Below are 17,526 nucleotides of genomic sequence, written 5' to 3'. Positions count from 1 at the left end.
ACTCACTTTTTCTGCAAGTAACTCAAAACAAAATAAGCACGCTTTAAGCCTATTACTTTGCTGTACTTGGGATTCATGAGACTGAAATATTGAAAAAAATGAACTGAACTCTTCAGAGCAAGTTGGTTATCTAAAGGATTCTGTGTTTATTTTATGGACCTTTACACATAAGGTCAAATCTGAACGCTGATCCCACAAAAGATTTTGTTTTGAACAGTAAGAGTTAGTATGTTTGGAAAATAAAAAACCTCACAAAAATAGATTTAATCCCTCAGCAATATTTTATAACTTCCACATTATTTTTCCTTGTTTCTGTGAACTACCTGCTACCTTCAGCTACAGGTAGCCAGAAAAAAAAAAGCATCTAAAAGCATCTCACTGTTACAGAGCACATAGACAGCAAAGGGGAACAAGGGTGATGTGCACAGGTTGTCTTAAAATGATGCTGTCACTGTTCACCTCTGTCTACCACCAGATATTTCAACTGCTAACAGGTTTCTGCATGCTAAGTTTTTTTCTTTAATAACAGTCACAGAACTTTCCTGTAGTAATAGCAGAAATTAATCCTTTTGATAAATAATATGACTGTTTGCTACACAGAGCAGACACCACACTGCGTGCTGCAACTATCCCTGTTGTTGATGTCTTCACCAGAGAGGAGCAGCTGCAGGATCTGAAATGACTGCCAGACTTGCTGATGTCTGGACAGGAATGAAGCATCACACAAACAAATATCTGCCTGAACGACAGTTTGACAAGTGAAGTACATCAGACAGTCATTCTGGGACAGTGTGACATTTGAAGGAGAGCAGTGTCCGTGCTCACGAGCTGGCTGGTTTAACCCAAAGGATGCTGAGACTGTGTCAGTGAGCACTCCGATCACAGGTAAGAGCCTTTTGGGGTTAGACACACCAGTACCAAACAGCAGCATCTGAACACCTCAATCTACTCTGGAGTAACACATCATACATATATTATCACCACATCATTCTGCTTCTGAACTTTCCTGACCAGAGCACTGGTCCGTGCAACTTCTTGAGTGAGACACTGCACAAGAATGCTGTTCAGTCCTGAGAGCTGCATGGAACTAAACAATTACAAGCATCTCAGGAGCACACCCATTGGTTATCCGTTCTTTTATTGTTCTGATTGCCTATGAGGAGGGGACTTCTTGATCCAGCTGGAATACTTTGTGCTAGACACATTTTGAAGCTTGGTTGGTATTTTTTTACCCTGAAAGCCTGCTAACCCTTCTCAAGCTGTTTGCAAGCCAGTTCCATCAGCTGTGGCTGCCTGCTAGGGCTTAAGCTCCAGGATTCCAGAGGAATAAAGACATTTCCCTCTGAGCTCTGTTTTTGCATTTTCAAATTGCTGCTGCATTTCTTTTCCCCACTTCAATTTCCCAGTTCCCAAACTACTCGTGGAAAAGAAATCCTGAGCTCCTGGCTGATCTAAACATCCCATGAAAATGTGTCCTACAATATTTTTTGCTCTGGCTAGGACTACAACTGAAGCTGCATTTGTAACTGTAAATTCTTGCTGGGACAGATAAAAAAAATATATATAATTCTCACCATCATCCCTCTTTGTACTGCAAGTATTAAAAAAACATGTGCAAAAGAGCTGAACTGGAGATGCTGTCTGGCACAACACATTTTCCCACTTAATTTTAATACTGCTTTTATCTGTATAGTGGCTGAGAGCTAAAGTTTTTCTCTCTCTTCCTATTAGCCGTAAGTCATCACCACAAGACAAATGGCATCACTCACACAGCCTGTTTCACTACTTTACCATACTACCTTCACAGGAATGGATCATGCATAAGAAGGAAGCAGAAAGCAAAAATCAAAAAGAATGGCCAGCAGCACTTACATTTCAGGAGCTACTGATACAGTATTGCTGTGATACAGCAATAGCAGAGGTCAAAATTTGAACAATGCATGGGAAGAACTTGAACAATCTTTGGTTTATTAGGGGAATATACATAATTTTCATGGTGAAGTATTAAACACCTACCCAAAACTACAAGAACGGCTCTAATCATCAACCTTGCAAATATTAACTTTAACAAATTGAGACAAGGTGGATACAGCTTTAGCTGCACATACCTCGTTGGTCATTGAACAGCGCTCTTCCCTTCAAACCTGCTGATGCAGTCGAGTAGTTTAAGTAGATCAATACAGATAAATGAAATAATCATAAAAAGCACCATTTTCTCATCATTCAGATTGTCTTGAGACAATATGTACTTCAAATAGCATCCACAAAAACTTCAGTATTCTCAACATCCTTATAAACAAATGGGAATTACACCAGCAACATTTCCCCAGAACCCCTGTTTCACTCTCCCTGATTATTGTCACAGTTCTTCCACACTTCAGAAAAACAATGAACAAAAGCAGGATGCATCTTTGTTTTCTTATTCAAGGTCTCTGCTTTCAGGCAAGACACAAACTCGGTATTCTATTTGGTGATGATTATAAGAAAAAAAAAAACAAAACAAACAGAGACATCTGTCAGGACAAAATTTGCAATAACACCCCCCTGTCAGTTTGGGAAACAACTCTGTAAAGGGACAGCAAACCAATGACTGGATAAGAATGGACAATATTACAAATAAAAAGAATGGACAATATTACAAATGAAGAAAAATTCTGTTGCTGTGGTGGGGGTCTGGAGAGAAGGCAGAAATGTGTCAGTGCAGAAACATGTTTAGAATGTGCAACGCTTTAAGATTTCTGAGCCTCAAGCCCAATCACCACTTTCATATCTGTATGATGCCCACAAAGCCAGGCAGACAGATGACACTTCCTCAGAGTGACTCTAGTTTTCATGTGCAAACATCAACTTGAACACCCTGCAGATACCCGGGAAAGAGGAAAAACAGTATTGCTGTAAAACAAATACGCTGCAGTATAGGACCATTAGAGGTGGCTGGGGTAAAGTCTGCACCCATTCCACAGAAGCAAAGCCAAGAAAATGTACGTGTACAAGGCAGGGACTGTAATCAGTCATACAAAAGCAGGTGCTGGGCAGAAGCTGCTGCAAACATCTGTGGCCAGCACTGGAGAATAATTCATGCATCACTTGTGCCTTGATCTTCACAGTTGATTTGTCGCCAGGGATTTTTGAAAGGGAGCTACAAAAAAGGAGGAACAGGAAGAGAGAAAACAGCATTTACCAGCATTTAACCTGTACCTCCAGGGACAGTTCTACCTGTCAGGACAAGCCTGCAAGGAGCACGACAGAGAATTGCCTTCACTATTGGGCTGGCAGGAGAACTGCTTTGGAGTGGCCACTGACAACAGCAAAGCATCATCTCAAGGGTTTGCCAGTGCAGTGCAAAATAAAAACACCCAACTGCAAATTCAAGAGATATTTAAGATACGACAGACCCTGCGGTTCAGAGTTTGTGGACATAACTTACATTTTCAGTGATGTCAGCCTCTCTCATGTTTAGAAAAATAAGGAAAATCGGGTGCCACGTTTTCTGTCCACAGGGGGGCAGAAAGGGCCCGCTCTCACATCAAAAACCTTCCCTTTCTAACCCAGCAGGTTTGTCACTCCTTGTTCTGTTGCTTTATCTCTAAACAGGAGAATATATTGTCCAATTTTCCAAATTACCCTTAACTCTTTAATATTACATATGACAGTCTGATAATATTCTCATCAAGTCACTTTAATTATTTACTCTTCACTATGCTAAATCTTCCCCTTTTGCTTGCTTCTGTAAGTTCTGTGAACTAATGGTTCATGGAAGAAGGGCAAAAATGGTTTCCTCGAGTTGTCTGTGAAGTGCTTTAGCAACAAGATGTGCTTATGGAAGGCTTTAATTACCCAGCAACAGTACAACACAACCTAAGCTTATGCATTATTTTCTGGCATAAACTACAACAATACACTGGACTTATTTGTATCACCATATATCCTGAAATCCAGTTCAAGAATTTGCACATTATGTTTACAGAGTTTAAAGACTGTTAAGAATACTTCTCCCTGAGTGCTTATGTTCAGAAGAATTTATGTTTATTTGGTTGTTTTTTGGTTTTTTTTTATAGATTCATCTTTGAGGTTTAATCATGCATGTATAGCTGCACATCAAAGAAAACAGTTTGTTTCCTAGGTATCAGAGCTAGAACTGATCTACTGGCCTACTTGATTACTCTCAACACAAAGATATTAAAGAAGCTTCTCAAGAGCATATTTACTAAGCATTCCTTACAAGTGAGTAAAAATTTGCTGTTAATGCTAAGATAGAGAACCAAAAGTTGGCTGAATTTCAAGACTCTCGTGTTTTCCACTGCACACAGCTGCTGGAGGCTCCCTCTGCACTGTACACATCACCAGGTACAATATATTAACAGTTCACAAATATGTGGTCTTTAGCAAAGGATGCTGTCCAAACATCTCAAAGCATGGAAATACTGCAAAGTGAAAAGGACAGAAAAATCCTAATTAGACAAAAAGCAGCTTGCTTATTCATACAGGTGAAAATTACAATGCACTGAAAGCCACTAGCCGAAAAGAAAACAGTCAGGTTCTGACAAAACACAGAGCAGAATTCCAGTCTCTGGAAGGAGAGGACTGTACTTTTCAGTTTAGAAAAGGAAGGTGAGAGCCAGAAGTGAATTCATTTGCAAGCTAGAACCTATTTAACAGCAGGTGCTGTCACACTAGGAGACTAGGGGTGCTCTATTCATGCCTGGTTAGAGAATTACAGCAAAGTAATCTGAAGAAAGGGAAGAAAATACTCCTTTCTCCCAAGAAAGTGGCCTTAACATTCAAAACCCTTATTACTTGCCAAAGGCTGCACCAACTGCTTGACCACTCCACCAGGTGCTAACCTTGTGCCCAGCCCAAAAGTTGAGCCATGGCCCTAAAATTAGACACTGCTTTGCAGTGGAAGCAGAAAGACGAGAATTCAAACTCAAAACCAGTTGAATTGCCATCCTGTCATGAGTCCTTACCCCCATACAGAGCCAACCTGTATCATCAGCATCTGTCTACAATGCAAAAGCCCTTCCCCTGACTAACCTTGGTGACTCTCTGGACAAGCAAATCCTTCTTGATGGACACCACTGACATTTCCTAGAAAAATTCAGCAGCAAGGACTAAGACAAAACTATCCCCAGCCAAGCCCACGGATGTCCATCATACAGATCTCTAGGTCAGGGCGGGTGACACCACAGTGGCACTGAAACACTAAACAAGAATTGAGGGGTTTTTTGTAAGACTGAGTTTGTAAACATATGTGCAGTCACCATTAATGCAGCCAGTAATATTTCACTGTACTGTGGCTCACAACGAAACATGAAGATGGCATTATTCTGATCATCATCTCAGTACACTACAGGGTACACTGATGCATCTTGTCAATTCACATCATTTTCACTGACATTTCTGATTAGCAAAAAGAAGTCTTCAGGCAAAAAAAAGCACACTCACAGACACATCAGTTATAACAAGCATGTGGCCTTTTTCCCTGAAGACCCATTGTATCTGTTCAATGCATCTTTTCCCTGAATTTGCTTCAAGAAAAAAAGCTTGATCTTCATAGTGACTTCTCCTATCAAGTTGCATCTAGATCACTTTTGCATGATGTGCAACCATTAATTTTACTGGATTGTTCAATATCTATATTCAGCAAAATTTCTCTATATACAGAAGAAATACACTTGGATATATCCAACAGCATTTTGATTATTGATTAATGAGATTTAACATTAGCAGAATAAGAACACTTCAACTGTAAATCTCAAAGCAAACACAACTGAGACACCAAGATGAGACTAAGCACACCTTAAGCATGCAGGTTCTTTCAATCCCCTTAAAAATACTGATACTTTGAAGTACAACTGAAAAGAAGCACTTAAGCCTACAAGTTGAGGGCAAATCTCACTCAACCACCTCTCAAGTCTAGATCTTCTCTGCACCCAAGCCACAGAAGAGTAGCAGCTGTTCTGCAGAACCTAGGCCCGTAATGAGCTACTCACATAAGGCATTTCATGTGGAAATGCTGTACTTGGAAATCACTGGGACTTGCACATCCCCTTAAATCTTCATAGGAGTGAAGTCTACAGGGAATATAAAGTGTGTTTCCCAAGAAACACTTATCTTCCAAAGCACCATGGGATCCACCATTAGATTTGTTCTTTCAGGCTTCCTCCTCTTTGCTATAAAAACCTTATCTTCAGGTTCTGGTTCCCTTAAAAAGTATGACATGTACTCTTTTCCCAGAACAGTTTGTGACTGAAACATTTTAAATGCTGTTCTGCTAAGTGAGCTAAGGCACCACTGTGCACCAAAACCACACTGCACTCCAGTGACTTGCCTTTGCCAAGATGCCTTTGCTGATTTCTGTTTCTTAGTAAATCAGGGTTGAGAAGCTTTTCCCTATTTCATAAGAGCGAAGTAATTACTCCTGTTTTGTAACTCCATTCTACATGTCATCATAGCATTATGCAATTAACTGGGTTCTAAAGTCATATTTAACTGGGTAGCTGTGATACTAGCAAAGCTACGTAATATTCATTACAGCATTTGGACTAATCATTTCTCCAAATGGTATTTCCTTGTCTATCTTGGATATCAATAAAACACATCTGAGATACAACAATTCTTGAGTTGCCCCTTAACTGAAGCTTTGCCAATACTTCTTGTCTCTCACATTAATATAATACCTAAAAATATGGATGACACCTCAAAGAGTAAAACCTTCTATGCTATTTGGATTCCTTATCCAGCACAGGCTATACATACTGATATCAGGTAGTCCAAGCACTAGTAGAAGTTCTGCCAGTCTAAGCAAGACAGATTGTCCCCTGAAAAAAAGTATTTGGATACAGGGAGAAGAAGCTGGAGCCTGACCTCACAGTTAAAGCTTCCCTTTGCAAATCACGTACCAGTTTCAGAACAGCAGCTCAGTTTAGTCAGTTTTCATGTCTAAACATCCCTGACCTTGGAAAACAAAGTGCAATATAGAGAGATGAAGATTTCCTTGAGAAAGAAGCCAAACACAGGCCTGCAGTCAGCAGGAAAAAATCACCAGGAAGCTGAGCCTTAAAAATACATAGTGCAAGACAACACAAAGGCACCCTGTTAAACCTCTTACCAAAAGCTATTTTTATTTTCCTTCCATAAAATACATCAATATTTGCCTAAACAAGGCATGAAGTTAGTTATATTTCACCTAACACTCAACATTTCTTTGCTTAACCAAAAGCCACTGGTACAGAGGAAAAATCATGCTCGAGGCCACTACAGTATACACTGGGTTTGTTTGTTCAGTCTCTGTGCAACTGCTGAAATATATCAAACTGTGGAACATTTCACTTGGAGAGAGCAGATTAAAGCAGTACATCACAGAAATAGTGCCCACACACCTGTAAATTCTGCAGATGTCCAGCAAAAACCTGGTATAACATATTCCCATCCAAGTTGGTGCCCACTAGTTCTTTCATTTAACGACACCATGGCATGTGTCATGGAAAATACTAGGCATGAAGACCAAGCAGGTTCAAGTTCCAGTCTTTTCCCTGTAGCCACTTATTTTGCCAGCATCATTTTACAGGTCACATTTGGCACTGCAGTGTCCACAGAAGAAATTAACAGGGACAAGATGAAACAGCTGTGTTTGTAGTGGGAAAGGAAGCTGGGTTTGGCTTGGCCACTTAAATGAGCTCTCAGGGCTGTGTACCAGTGATGGAAGCAGTGGTCCAGAGGGTTTCTCTCAGCAGCATGATGGGGAGCACACAGCACTGCTGCTGGGCTCAGTCAGCTGAACACTGGACAGACCAGCATTGATGAAATTTAAAGTTTAACTTTCTCTAAGTTGCTTACTAAACTACGACTTGATCAAACCATTTCCACAGCATGGCCTGTGAGGTGGCCATACCACAGGTGAAACCTTGCTGTGAATACACCTGCTTAGTGGGAAGTCAACGTTAATAAAAAAAACCCCAAAACTGAACAGTAATGCTCAAAACATGTTCACAAAAATAAATACTTCAAATGCCAAATCCACATTTTATAATAATCACAAACTGGCAGAAGGGGATCATTTAATGTATTTTTGCTTTAGTATTTTCTAATGTAAACACAGTTCAGAAACACTTAAAAAACCAATTTGCACATTAGCCATTTTAAAACTGACTATTCAAACATGATTATTTAGGCTAGGTATGCTGACAAATACTGCTTCCGTGCAATTTATTAAGTGAAGCTACAAGTTAAAATAAAAATTACAAACTTAAAAGGCAGAACTTAACTACCCTGGATTGGAATAAAAGAAAATGCATTTTCAGCAGCCTCTCTAAAAGAAGATATCAACTTCCTATGCAGGAATGACAAAATAAGATTTCATGTGTGCCAGCACTGCACAGGATCAACAGTAATTTGCAGGACCAGTTTCACAGAGTCCCTTCCACAGGGAGAAAGAAGGGGAGTGGGAATATTAATGTGATTGACTATGTATTTATAGACATTAAATATTATACTTTATATTTACTCCTCTTACATGAATACATTCATCTGTATCTATATCTTTTAAACGGTGTTTATTTTACAGTCACTACATCTTTTACATACACAAGTAGGTCTTGGAGACAGGTGACATTTACTAAATAGATACATAATGAAAGCCACACATCACATATGACAGTAAATTTACTAACCTTAACTCACAGATAATGGTATATACTGCATCACAGCTGACATCTCTTTGATAGTTACTGGCACACAGTATTTCTTATAAAATGGTGTGGCTTATCTTAATATTCAAAATATATAAATGTGAAGGGTAGGAAAAATTTAATCTAAGAGCCTCCGATATTTTTCTTATTAATACTATTTTATATTGGGCTGGGTGCTACTAAATTACTTGATTACTTGAGGCACTGATAACAGCTATGCTTTTTGCAGGAGAAAGAATCATCCTGGTTCTCTTCCATTGCCTTTGATTAGGGTAGACCCAGAAATCCTCTATCACCTCTAACAAGCTTTTTGAAGCAAACAGAAACTCTGGTCTAATACATCACACGTATCACCAGCCACGCTGAACTGACTGCAGTGGTCTGTGGTATTAAGCTGTCACTTAGGAAGCTCCAAAGGAAAAGCCACTGGCCGGCAGCGGAAACACGGCGAGCGATTCCCTGACATGGAGCTTAGACGAGAGCAGCTGCTTGGCACTGCAGGATACTGCAAGAATCTTTGAATTGGTGAAATGTGTTGGCAAAGGTACCCACAAACAGCAGCTCTTCTAATCAGAGGAGTGTAGGAATGGAACTGCCTGACATCCCAAGCCAGACCAGTGTTTTTGGTGAGAAGTTGCCCCTCGGCCCCAGACCTTGGAGGGCATTTGTTTAAGTTTCTAACAGTTCCTAAGAAGGTTGTCAAAGGTTTTAAAAACTCTTTATGGTAAAGCTTTATAACCCTCATTTCCCATTGGTTGCTTCTATTCCCAGTTATGTCATCCCTTTTCTCCTCCCAGTTCTGGAAAGTTCTTGTATCCTTGTACCCCCACTGGTTTATGTTCACCTCACTGTTCCACCCATCCTACCTTACTGGCCCTGCCCTATATTACTCCTCCCTGGCACCACTTTTCCCTTTACCCACTGGATTCTCACCCTGGATCCACCTCTCATCATCCCTTATAAATACCCTGGATTTTCCCTCAGCCTTGTCTTCTACCCTTAGCTCTTACAGTGCATGCACGTGTTTTGGGCCTCGTCCCACATTTTCTTTTATGGTTATTAAAGTATTTAGTTCCAGAGTTGTGGTGTGGACCCGTTCCTCGTTTTGCCACCTTAGCCCTGATATCAGGGGACCTTTAGAGGTTGGTCGGGGAGACTGCCCTCGAGTCTTGCATCTTAAGTATTAAAAAACCCCGACAGAGGAGGAAACGAGGACATGTGAGAGAATAAAAGGTGGAGGCACCAAGGTCAATGGAAAAGAAAGCCGGGGAGGAGCACTCCAAGCATCAGAGCTTCCAAGATTCATCTGCAAGCCGTAGTGAGGACTGTGGTGAAACAAACTGTCCCCCTGTAATGCATGAAGTCCACGGGGGATGCAGAGATCCACTTGCAGCCTGTGGGAAAAGTGCTCATACCAGAGCAGGTGGATGTCAGAGGAATCTGTCAGTGGGGGAGCTGAATAGAGAGAGCCCCTGCTTCCAGAGATAGAGAGAGCAAGCCCTTGCTTCCAAACTAGAGCAGCATATCCTTAAAAGATTACACCCCGTGGATAAGTGACCCATGCCACAAGAGTTTTGGGATGACTGCTTGCCTGTGGGAGAGACCCCACAGCATTGCAGAAAAAAGACTCCTCTCGCTGAGCAAGCAGAAGATGTCGAGTGAGGAACTGATGAAAACCCCCACGCCCTTCTCCCTGTGCTGCTGGAGAGGAGGAGGGAGGGGCTGGGGGAAAAAAGGTGTTTGAAAGGCTTATTTTACTTCTCATTATCCTTCTCTGTTTCTGTTAATAACAAATTTACGTTATTATTTACTTAAATTTGAAGCTGTTTTGCCCTTAGTGTGTTTTTTCTCCCTATTCTTAACTCATAACCCCTTCATTAATTTACTTCCCCCTCTCCTCTGCCCAACTGTAACAAAAGAGAGCAAACAAACTACTTTTGTGCCTGGCATTTAGCCAACATCAAACCACAACAGATACCAAGATGTTGTAAGTGTTCTAAATTTGACTTGACATTCTCCCCTCCATACTCTGCTCATCGCCCCCCCCCCCCCCCCCCCCAAAAAAAAAACCATTAAAAAACCCAAGAAAACCAACAAGGGGCTTTGTCTTTGTTCCTGCCTTCTATCCTAGCATGAGGTGTGCAACTGATCAGTACAATAAAGTGATCAACTCAAAATTAAGCAGAGAGGTAATCTTTCTGCCTGATCATTTCCTTCCTGATAAGCCAAACAACACAAACATTGATGACAGCATAAGGAAGGCAGGAGTGAGGGACCAGAGAGTGGAAGAAGAATAAGGGCAGTACTTCCATTTTCAACAGTAGCCAAATCTCATTAAAATGGTGTTGAAATTCCAGCCTGGGCATATCTGAAGGCAGAACAAGGCTCCAGGTCCTGTACCTGGGATGGCTGCAAGTAAGAAATGCACAGTCACACGGAGCTAGAGAAGACAATTTTCCCCTGTGGGGATGTGCCAATCTCAGCTCTGGCCTCTTTCCCCCACACTGAGCCTTCAGGTTTAACAGTGGCAGTTGCTGAGTGTATCTCACAGTCCCGCCTCCAGAACCTGAAAGCCATTCACAAAACCTAGAGGCAAAGCATAATATTCCCTTGGCAGATGTCAAACAGTACCTCCCACAATATCCCACATACATCAGCTCCTTTACACTCTAAAGCCTATTACCAAGTGGGCTTCAACAGACAGAGCACCAGAAATTGCTTAATCGTTGACTGTGTAACTTTATTTTCTGACCTTCTCCACAGCCAAAATATTAGGCGAAGATCAAAGTAAGTCTTCACTTGACAGCCTCGTGTCAGTCAAGTATTCTTTATAATTTAAAATGTTCTAAGTGCTTGTTAGCACAAACTCAGCTCTCCCAAATGCATGTTCATTATAACACAAACTCTTTCCCTAAAGGCACTGGACTGGGCCAGATAAATGGAATATATGATTTCATGAGCTGGCAGAATCATCGTGGGGAAGGTGAAGGTGGGTTAGCTGGTGCTAAAGGGCACAAAAAATTTCCAATATGACAACCTATCTTCGTATTATTTAAATTTTTGACTTCGCTTTCCCTTCCTCAGGAAATTTTAACAAATACTCACCCAAATTAAAACAAAAACTCTTCTGTTTCATTTGCACAATCACTTAGAGTGCAGAACCCCAAAGTTTCCTGAGCCCTGAGTCATTTTCAAAGAGGAAAAACATTTACCAGCCCCTGAAAATCCTTCTTTCCAACTCAGCCACTGCAGAAGAGAAAGTACTTCTATTATAAGCTGAGGCTCAAAACCCCCCAGATAAAAGAACTAGAAAAAGGCAAAGCGAAGGCATAAAACACATGACGTGCATTTCTGAAAACAGCTCTGATATAGAACACTAGACATCTGGGAAATAAACCTTGATAAAGAAGGGGAAGAAGAGGAAAGACAAATACTGCAAAGAAGGAAAAAGTAGAGCTAAGGGATTTGCATCTAGAAAGGCATACAAGAGAGAAGCCTGAGGCTATTGCAAAACAGAGAGAAAGCAGGGGGTAGGGGGGGCTTGCCTAAACCACAGCAAGGAAGAAAAGATAATTCAATTTAAGCAGAAATGAAAAAAAAAAATTCCACCATGCCTTCCAAACAGACCTGGATTTTATAGGATACAGGAAAGAAGAGAACAGGAAAGAAGAGAACCCTAAGCATGTGATATGGGAAGATTTCCCAAAACTGAAAATAAATTAGGGTCAAAGGGAGACAGGCAAGGCAAGTGGTCAGTACTGAAGCATTAGACAAGAAATGGGCACCCAGGTAATACTTCTTGCTTTAGGGATAAAATCTTCTCTTACTGAATACACCACATCTTTCAAGATTCTACATATCTATCTCCTCATATATATCCTGCTATGTCCCTCCATTATGAAGCTATCCCTTCACTCATATTTAATTCACTTTACCAAATTAATCATGAAAAGCATAATCTTCTTACATAGTTTATGTTCTGTTATACAATCTTAAAGTATCAATTGTTGCTATACATATATAAATAAAAGCTACAAATTATAAAATGAGAATCTGAATCTTTTCCTTTGAGTTGGAGACATCTGATTTGTCCTGCCTTTCTGTTGCACTGAATAACTTGTATGCACTTTGGTTTATCTTTTTGGTTTACCTCAAAAGCAAATGTTTTCTTTTGAAAAGGACATGGCTACATGCTAGTAGTTCTGGGATGTAAATTTTGTGTGTGATGGGTTTTTTTAGATCTTTCACTGAGTCCTGTAAGTTTATTTTCACCAGACATTCTCTGGTTTTCTGATTACCACATTCAGCAGAGAACAATTTCCACCAAATTAGAATATTTCATCACTCTTCCACATATTTCATCTGTGGCCCTTCTATTTGTAGCAGGTAGATTTAGTAAGTGCAACTATCTGAAGCTGTCTAAAATTAAGTAAGATCTACTTGTTTAACATACAAGACTTCCTTCTAGATTTGGAATTAACAGTGTGATCTAAACAGTGTTTTCTGGGTGTCATTTGGAAACATGAAAGTTTTCTGAACATAGCCAACAGCAGTTTTTCATGTTTGGCAATCACCATCAGTTGCTATTCACATGCAGCTTTCCCTACAGCATTACTCAGAAAAATTCCCAAGGGTGTGTTTGATGAACTGGTTGCAATGTAGTTTCTCTGATTTTTTGAAGATTTCTTGAGGAAGACCACGGAGCAATGTTGATAATTACCTAACTGTTTGACCGGTCATGGCAAGCTGATGTTGCAGCACGCTCAGATTCACAGACCAGCTTCCTGCCCTCCAGTTCTCTTGTCCACTCAGTTCTTGGTGTCCAGTGTCACTGTCTGACGGTGTTTCCCAGAAGTGCCTCTGAGTCACAGAGCTTCCACAGGGACAGCTCAAGCCACGTGAAGACAAGCACTTGGCCACCTCAGCATTCAGGGGCACGAGCAGTGGGCTCCAACATCAGCTTTTCTCTCCTCCTATCTGGCAGAATCTTGATTTTCAGGCCCAGACACCATTTTGAGCTCAGAGGTGCCCCCGCTGTGCCAGCTCTGCTCCTAGCCACTGTCTCAGCAGAAGGAAGCCATCACATTTTTAATTGGCCTGATTTTGCTTGCAATTCTGCTTTCTTTTCCTGCCCACTGCTGAGGAAGACTTTGTGGCCCAGCACAGTCACGGATGCTCTTTCATAATTTTGACATTCCATTTCCTGTTTGCTTGCGTGTCACTGACTTGTCATTGCATTTAATACTAATCTGAACTTGGCAAGTAATTTAATTTTGCTGTTTAGAACTGCTTTCATGTCACATATACGCTATCTCATCCGCATGAGTCATTGCTGCCTGCCTCTCGAAAACAATGCACTTCTCAGTGTAATGATTTCTTCTACAGTTGCTCTACTCTGAGAGCTGTCTTCAATGTTGTTTTTTTCTCTGCTGGACCTAGGTTCCAACTTTAATGCATTCTTTGTCTGTTTTGCCTTGTACTTGTACTTTTACAAAGAAAATAAGTCCTGCAGCAGCATTTTCATCTTCATCCTGCAGCGTCTTGTGAAATTCCTGTCTGCCACAGACACTTGGTGCTTGCTGTCCCCATTGTCTTTGGCTACAGCTGTCCTCTGGAGTTTCTCAGAACCTTTAGCATGATTTTTGTTTGCTTTCTCAGCCATGTTTGTGAATTTTTCATCTTTGTTACAATTTTTCATGATGACATAATTATCTAAAGCAGCTACCCTACCCAGAGTAGGCAGCAGTACTCTAATTCTCATTTGTGAATTATAACAGTTCAAAAGGTACCTCTTGGATACATTTACATAGGAGTGCATATTTCGTCCCAATTTTTCTATGAGGCTGTTTGAACAAAATAACTTTCTAATATTAAGACACTTGCACAAAGCTTGCTGAATTTTGTAAAGCTTTTCCCAGCTTACTGCTTGTGAATTTCGTGCTGACTAATCCGTCTCAACTAGCAAACTATTCTTATTCCTTCTGCTTCTCCCAATCCACCAGCAGTTCATAGTTCTTCTGGCTTGTATTTCTCACTCAGTTATCTGGGTCTGACCTACAAAATGCTGCCCGTATCAATTTTGTTGATAAATTTTGCCAAATTATCCTTTTTTAATTTCACAGGCCTCCTTTGGGAGCCAAATCGCAGCTAAAAAGAGCGTCTGCTGTGCTGTAGCAGAAAGTTTATTACAAGAAAATTTTTTAGCAATATTTCAAATAATGTTTTGCCTTTCTTCTGCTGTTTGTTATAAAATCCCCCAAGCGGCAACAACTGCAAGAGTATTAGTACACAAGTATAAATTCAGATGTACTCAAATCGCAGCCAAAGCAACATTACCATAAGTTTGAGCAGTTGCACCCCTAACCCACACGATTATGTTTCTAAGCAAACAAACCCCACTGCTGAACTAGTTATTTGTAAAGGCTGAAAGACAGTAAACTGGAGTTTCAGAGAGCGTGTCCATGTGAGAGCTCTCCCTGCTGTGGGTAGGTGCCCTGTGAGCAATGTGGCACCGTGTGAGTGTGCTCTGCTCACCAGCAGCTCCAGGGACAGCAGCAGCATCCAGCAGGATCCCTCACCACCCACGCCAGGCAAGCACTTGATTCACACTCACCATCCCTGGAGTACAACTCAAACCATCCCAACGTTACAGAGATTTCAGGGGTTAGGAATTCCCACCTCATCTCTGCATCCCTCAGAGTTCATGAGGATGCTGGAAATGTGAAAGAAAGCGGGGGCGCATCAAGCAGGGAGGAGTATTGGTCTAAAGCGTACATAAATCTTCAAGGAATAAGCATTTGATAATTAAGACTAGGGCACTGAACCAGCACAAAATTTGAGTTATAATACTTTCTATCTATGTTTGTGGTGCCTTTTCAACTCCCCCTCCCCAAATTATATTAGCTTGTGGCTCAGATTCAAGGAGGTAACAGACACATTTTAACACAAAAGGAGGTGGCCTAAACCTCATGTAGCAGTACTCGAGAAAATCCCACACCATTTATTCTCTACAGACTAATGGAGACATGAAGACATAAATCGGGGTCTATTTTAAAGAAGCAAATGTGCCACACTGATAAGCACATTCACTGACTATAATCCTTATCACCCAAATACATATGGTGCGAGCTGAGACAAGACCACTCGCCTGCACTTGTGTATAATTTCATGTTGAAAAAAAAAAATCACATCACACAGTAGCTATGGTTACCCATAGAAGATAAGAGCAGCGTTTTTCATCCAACAATGTCAGAAATGTGCATAAATTCAGGATCTGCACTTGATGTTTTTTCAGGCCTTCCCATCTGCACATTTATTTTCTGCTGCCTGTGTATATCCTTTGACATACTAGGATTCTGGGTATTTCAAGGAAGAGCTCTTTTTTGCTCTCCTTAATCTAAAAAGCAGTTTTCAGTTATCCCTAAAGCACAGATTAATTCAAATCTATTCTGAAAATCAGAATCTAAGGCTTACATAAAACCTTTAAAAAGAATTGCCATGCTGATAAGTAAGTGTCAAATGTTAAATGGAGCCAGCTATTTACTGAACAAAAGTCTACTGTCACCTTACCAACAGGTACAACAATGCTTTCTCTTGTCTTCACATTATTAAAACAAAAAAAAAACCCCAAACAACAAAACAAACAAAAAACCAAACAAAAAAGCCACACCCAAAAAACCCCAATCCCACAAACAATGCTAAAAGAAGACATTAACTTATTTCTTCTACCAAAATTGTGTTGCTCTCTTTCATGCTATTTAGTAAAGCTCTATGTTGTTTCATGGCCTAACACTTAATAAAAGTAAAACACACACACAAAAAAAGTGAGAGATTAAAACCAGATTAGCCTGCTGCAAATTTTGCAAAAATATAAAGTGTGATTATCTATTCCAAGCAGTGCTGCCTTAATTATGCAAACCTGGGACACAGGTCATATTCGTCCCATGCATTTATTCTGTAGGGCTCTTCCCTTTAAAATAAAATAATTCAACAAAAGTAGAAGCAACCTGCAGAAATGGACAAGAGGCAATTACTATTCTAAAGACACACAGGTTAGAGAGTTTGTACCAAAGAAATGTTAAATAATACTTTGTAAAAGTTTAAAAACCTCACCTGTCAGGGAGATCCACTACCAGCTCACTCCAACCAGACCTCCAATTAAATTTCTGAGATCACTACCTTCAAATTAAGCTCTCAGCATTTCTAAGGATCTCTCATGGAAATAGGATTCTCAGGATTTAAAGAACCAAAATAAACCAGGCAGTCCACTACTCACTGGCCATCTCAAAGATACTGGCAGTCCTATCTCTATGGGCACTGGGAAGTGCCAGGGACACACACACAGAGCTGACCATGAGGGGCATACAAAACACAGAATAAACTACTCTGCCAATAGCAGGAAGGATCCCCTGCTCCCAATTTCAGGTTGGCTGTGTACTGTCACAGGATCCCTGGTGACAATGAACATAATACATTTAGCAGAGTAGTAACATGCAGCTGAACAAGTTAAAGGTATTTGAAAGACTTGGTGATTTAAATCCAAATGATTCAGCTTCAAGGGGATCCTTATTATATGCACAGCACCCCATGCCTAGATCAGACAACAGCAGCAGAGAAGCAAAGCAAGCCCTTGCTTTGAATGGAGAATTCTTAGGAGTGAACAAGCACCTAATTTCATACCTTATCTAAACTTAACTAAATTATTATCAGCAGTGGTGAGGTTTGGAAGGAAAGAAATGCTACACAATTAAAACAAAGCTCTGTCAATAAGATACAGGGACATAAACCAGAATACTGTTTGGCCCAGGGTGGCAGGGCGCAATGAAGAGAAAAAGTC

The sequence above is a fragment of the Cinclus cinclus genome, chromosome 7, assembly GCF_963662255.1.
Source record: "Cinclus cinclus chromosome 7, bCinCin1.1, whole genome shotgun sequence".
Lineage (NCBI taxonomy): Eukaryota > Metazoa > Chordata > Aves > Passeriformes > Cinclidae > Cinclus > Cinclus cinclus.
The sequence above is the reverse complement of the archived record's forward strand: the minus strand, read 5'-3'. Positions refer to the sequence as shown.